General features: G+C 39.4%; 1 long non-coding RNA gene across 1 annotated transcript; it reads left to right on the top strand.

Annotated features, from left to right (window-relative positions):
• Positions 1-1,962: 1,962 nt before the first annotated feature.
• Positions 1,963-4,010, top strand: LOC106913131 (uncharacterized). Its single transcript, XR_001417136.2, has 2 exons — positions 1,963-2,227; positions 3,534-4,010. It is a non-coding gene; the product is annotated as an uncharacterized LOC106913131 (long non-coding RNA).
• The last annotated feature ends 1,492 nt before the right edge of the window (positions 4,011-5,502 follow it).

Here is a 5,502-nt window from a genome sequence, read left to right as displayed (position 1 = left end):
GACAAACGATCTAAAAACCACAAGGAATCGTTCTAATTATCAAGACGAAGTTAAATGAAACTAGAGGCAACAATGCAGGAGAACTGATGGGCTTTATTAAAGCAACCTAGACTGTATTTGAACTACTGAAAAGAAACTTCAGAGTATTATAATGTTCTGTTGGAAATACATTTCTGAAAGACAATCTCCCAGTGCATTTCCAAATATCATGTGTGGATGTGGTTAAACCAATAAATAAGAGAGGGAGAAAAGTAAATCAGAGTCAAACAAAGACATCATAAAATGAGCCAAGCTGATGAAAATGGGCAAGAAAAGAAAAAAAATGAACGGAACACTATAGCTCAAATACAGAATTAGCTGAGAAACCAACAAAACAATGTTTAAGAATAAAGTTTTTGTTACCTTTTATTAGTTACAAATTGTTTTTCCTCCTTTCAGCTCCAGGTCTGTCACAGGTCAATAAGTCCTGAAGTGCAGGTCTGTCTCAGAACCTGCAGCGTCTGCAGGAAAAAGGTGATTGAAACCATGTGAGATGAAGCAAACTCTGGATTCAAGTTTCCATATGACCTAAACCATGAAACCTTAGTGGACCCAAATCTGCTGAGAATGAAGAGGTCCCAGTGTCATAAATAGAGACAGAAACTGAAAAAGAAAAAAAAAACACTTCTGCTGGAATAAATTTACTTGTATGAAAGTTTAAAGCAGGTGCCAATGCACAAGGAGATGATTACAGAAATATGTGATCGAACTAACAATAGTGGGATCAGAGATGAATTATGCATATCTGATGCATAATGCTGTTACTACAACACATTTCTCCCATGGCAACTTTGTCGTAAGAGCCAAACATTACAGACACATGTCATGTGCTGCATTTCCCTCAAAAATCCAGAGGAACCGGTGATGTTTGAGGTGGACCATGAGGAACGTGAAGAGCAGGTTTCCATGAGATCGCCAACGAACTGTGACGCCACAAGATTTCACTAAGCTCCCTGTCATCATTACCTTAGGAGGAGAATCCATCCTGGAGGTTTATGTGTCATTACACGTTGTGTGTAAGTGTGTGCACACGTGTGGGGCACAGAAATTCACTGAGGTCTAGAATCTCTCACATTCTGTCCCTGCTTGCAAACACATACACGCTGCCCAAACTCCTTTGTTTGTTTGTTTTGGGTGTAACTGAAACCATGGTGCCGAGCCACATCTCCCTGTAGTTTCAAATGGCAGACTGACATACCAAGGCTGGACGGCTGCCTCGCTGTATCTCCCTTGTGTTTTTGTTTTTCTCTCTGTCCTTATTGTCTGATTCTCTTTTTTTTTCTCCCCCCTACTCTTTCACTCCCTTCCAACTCCTCACACCCACATGTACAAATGCATACACACTGACAGCTGACAGCTACTCTGCAGCTGGATCTGCAGCTCTTCTAATCACACTCAGCCTCCGCTTTTCCTGAACTCAACTGTTCCAGTGGTGTGGCCAAACTCCAATCCCCATCACCGCTGCTGCCACCTTCCTTCCTGATATGTGTCAAATACAAGAAATGCCCTGTCATCGATAGCAACCAGCGAAGCAGAACAAAAAAAAATGAAAGGGGTAGTTAAGAATTGTATGAAGAGAGGCTGTAAGCAATTAAGACCTTATCTGTTGAAGATGACTTTCTTAGTGTCATTATTTCAATTTATTGAAGAATTAATTGAGAAGGTTAAATACAAAAGCTATTTCAAGTTTGGTCACCATCAGATAACCTAAGTCTCAAAAACTTTGAAGTAGTCAATGTAAGCTGTTTGGTATCAGAGTAACCGCCTTATTTTAAAGTGGTGCAAAATACAAACTGTTAAAGTGATTTATTCATTTTTACTTTGCATTGCTTTTCTATTTGGGTACTTTAACTAAAAATGTTCTGCATGTTGCAGTGGTAGGGATGATCTCATCTTTATAAAAGCTCCAAATACTTGGTTAAGCATGCAGTCATGGCATCATGAGGTCCAAAAAGACCAGCACTGCCCCTAGCCTTAAAAATCTTTGCAGAGTTTCTTCTGTCTTGATCATCATCTCCTTCTGTTCCCATCAGACTGCAACTCTGTCACCTCTGTCCATCGCCACATCTGCTGCAGCAACCACATCTGGTCCAGTACTTCCGCCACCCTTCATTGCACCGTTGAAGAAAACCGCAAGACTGCTGACTGGAAAAGGACCCAAGCACCTCAGTATAACCCTGGACAAAAGGTTTGGCTCACTGCTTGTGACATTCCTCTAAAATCCATCTCCAAGAAACTCTCTCGCAGGTTCATCGCCCCATATGAAATAGAATCCTGCCTTCTCTGTATATATTGTGTATCTGTATAAGCTGGTCAACTTGTGCTGAAACCAGAACAGCTCATACAGACCTTATCAGTGGTAAAGTAAATCACTCTCCTTTCTCTCATCCTCAAGTAGCGGATCAGCTCGGGCATCAATTTGGGCACATTTGGAGTGATCAGACTTTAGTAAACAAAATGTCGCACAACCCTCCTATGACACAAGGAAACTGAAGACTGTGTGCTTCTTAAAACGTAATGCTTTAAGAAGAGCATGTGAATATGTCTTGCATTGTTCTACAACAAATGTAACATTTTTAAGATCTAGATTTCACTACATAAAAAAATAACCATACAGTTTTTCTTTGGGTCATCAGAACACTGTAAGCTTTACATGTCATCAATTAGTAATCTTTTTAAAGTAAAACCATAATACAGCAAACCACTTGCAGGTTTTATAAAGAGTAAAGCATGTTTCATGTGCTATACAGAGCATAATCAGTCCTCAACAATTCCCCTGGGACATTATACTGTAATGGCTTCTATGGAGGTCAATGAGTTCCCCCTCAGTCTTGGCATCGGCATATATAACATAAGTGTGTCTCCATCTTTGTGTGTGTGTGCATTTGTGGATTTTTTTTTTCATGTGTGTCTATGGGAGGTGGAGCCTCTCTGAGTTGAAAAAGGAAGTCAGAGCAAACTGGTTGCTAAAAAGAAAAGAAAAAAAGGTCTCCCTATCAGAGGAAAAAAAACGAGCGTGATTGGAAGTCAGCAATTTCCATGTTGGAGATAACAACATGTGAATGATAAGAGTGCCACGATATGGCCCGAAAGGCAAATCCCTTGTGGGCTTCTGTAACTGCTGCTCCACACGTACAGCACACGCAAGATGACAAAAATAGATAGCGGTTCACTACATTTTTCCTTTACTCTGCGATATCATGCTCCATTAACATATTCCTGGAGTAGGATGTCTTCAGTTAGCTAACATTAACTGGATTTTTTAAACCAAAGGGAATTCTCCTGTTTGGCTGTCAGTCGTTAACTTTGTAGTATCCAAGATAATTTTACCTGCTATTGATTATTTACCAAAATATTTGAGTACATATGGAGAAGGTAGTAACACAGACCTAAAACATGTCCGTTCGTCCATTCATTCATTCATTCATTCATTCATTCATTCATTCATTCATTCATTCATTCATCCATCCATCCATCCATCCGTCTTTTTACAGTTGTCCAATTCTGCCTTGGGATCTCCTCCCAGTGGAGATTTCCGGGAGAATCTTCAATAGGAAGCGTTCTAGATGCATCCCAATCGGAAGCTCAAACCACCTCACCAGGAATGCAGAGGAGCAACAAGTCTAATCTGAGATGCTGACAGACATTAAACCACATGGTTTATCTCAGAAAGAGTCATGCTATTTTTCTTACTAATCTGAAATTCAAATATAAGCATAATTAGGCAACTGTTTAAGAAAAGCTAGTCAACTGTGAAATCACATTTTATTCTTGTTTTAAGTGCCTCTTCAATACTCTTCTTCAGTCATTGTGTCTCATTGTCCAATTGTTCAGGCTATTTAACTTATTGAACAATTATAGTTAGTATTGAATAGATTCCAAGTTGATTTTTCTAAATATTTAGCCCCATGTATTAAACTGTTTGTAATTTTCAATAAAAATATTTGTGCTAACAAACACATGAACTGTTATCCAGTGCCAGTACACAGCATCCAGTGTGTGAGTGAGTTACCAAGCGACTTCATATCGGAGTATTTGTGTGTGTGGTTTATTTTGTATCTGTGTCACAAATCAGAGCTGAGTTTCAGTTGGCTTCCTGCCTCCGTTTTCTGCCAGAATGTCTGCACATGCTCTTCATTTTCTGCTCCTCTTCAGCATCCTTTTATTTTTTATTTTTTCTCGTCGACTTGAATATCAGGCTTTCCATCAAAGATGCAAGGATGCTTCCAAACCGCATATACAGTTTCATACTCATCACGCTCATTATGAACATGCATGTCAACAAGAACAGGGAACAGACATTCATACTCATTATAGGTCTTCTCTAATCCACACATGGTTAAAATTAAGATAAAAACAATATACATACATTCACCTAAATATTTTAATAAGTGGTGCTGAAAGTACTATAACATTATTTATCTTGACAAGACCAATTAAATATTTGTCTGTGATCATAATTTCCTGCGGCAGGTAGTTTCTTTTTGCCAGCATTATAAAGGACAGAGAGAATATCCAAACTGGCCCAAGAAATGAACTGTGATCATAAATGCATTGTGGTCATAGATTCACATAAGACTGTGAGGCCTGTCGTCCAAAGCAACCACAGCTGAAATGTCAAAATAAGTGTTTTCTGATTTTGATGGAAAGGTGACAGGGTAGCTGCAGAGTGGTCAAGTAGCATCAGGACCGGCCGACTTAAAAGAGAAAAAAAATCTTACAAATTATGCTACATTATCTCCATGATCAGCCATGTGCATATTGCTTACCTGGGGGAGACATTGCACTACGATACACCGTAGGAAAATTCATAATTTTCTTTTTTTCCTCTTCCTATTTTAATTTGAGTTCGTTTTTAACGCTGCCCCTTATAAACCTTGGCCAACAAGTTGGAAAAGGACAATTTGATAGGAGAGCACATGACAGCTGCATTTTTTCTCTAAGCAACAACATGTTTCCAAACACCGTAAATCAAACAGGATTTCGACGGGAGTTGGATGCTTTAATTTGATTCTCGGACCAGCTGAGTTATAGACTGTCTATTATTCACGAAGCACAAAAGTCCTAACCTGGAATCTGTGTAAATAATCACTGGGAAAAGTAGGATTACTCGAGCATATAAAGTATCAGTAACGGATGTGAGCGCCATGTGTTCCTTGGGAAGCTGCGTTGTTACGATCCAAGTCTAAAATGTAAAGAACCGGTTTTCACTAAGCAGCTGTAGCAGAACGACAAAGCAGATGAACACCTGTTCATATTTTTCTATGCACCAGCTGAGATTTTTTTTCATCGAACACAACCGGCAATAAAGCACTTCATAGCCTCACAAAATCATGATGCACGTCAAGCTGACATCTGAGTATCTGAAGCAGGATTGGACCATAATGTCTTTACCGTCAGCAGGGCCTGTTTCTGTGATCAGACGTATCTGCTGCCATTCTGCAGATCCTGGTTGACAAACCC

This window comes from Poecilia mexicana, unplaced genomic scaffold (genome assembly GCF_051168715.1).
Source record: "Poecilia mexicana isolate PSO_F unplaced genomic scaffold, ASM5116871v1 scaffold_19, whole genome shotgun sequence".
NCBI lineage: Eukaryota > Metazoa > Chordata > Actinopteri > Cyprinodontiformes > Poeciliidae > Poecilia > Poecilia mexicana.
The sequence above is the reverse complement of the archived record's forward strand: the minus strand, read 5'-3'. Positions and strand labels throughout refer to the sequence as shown.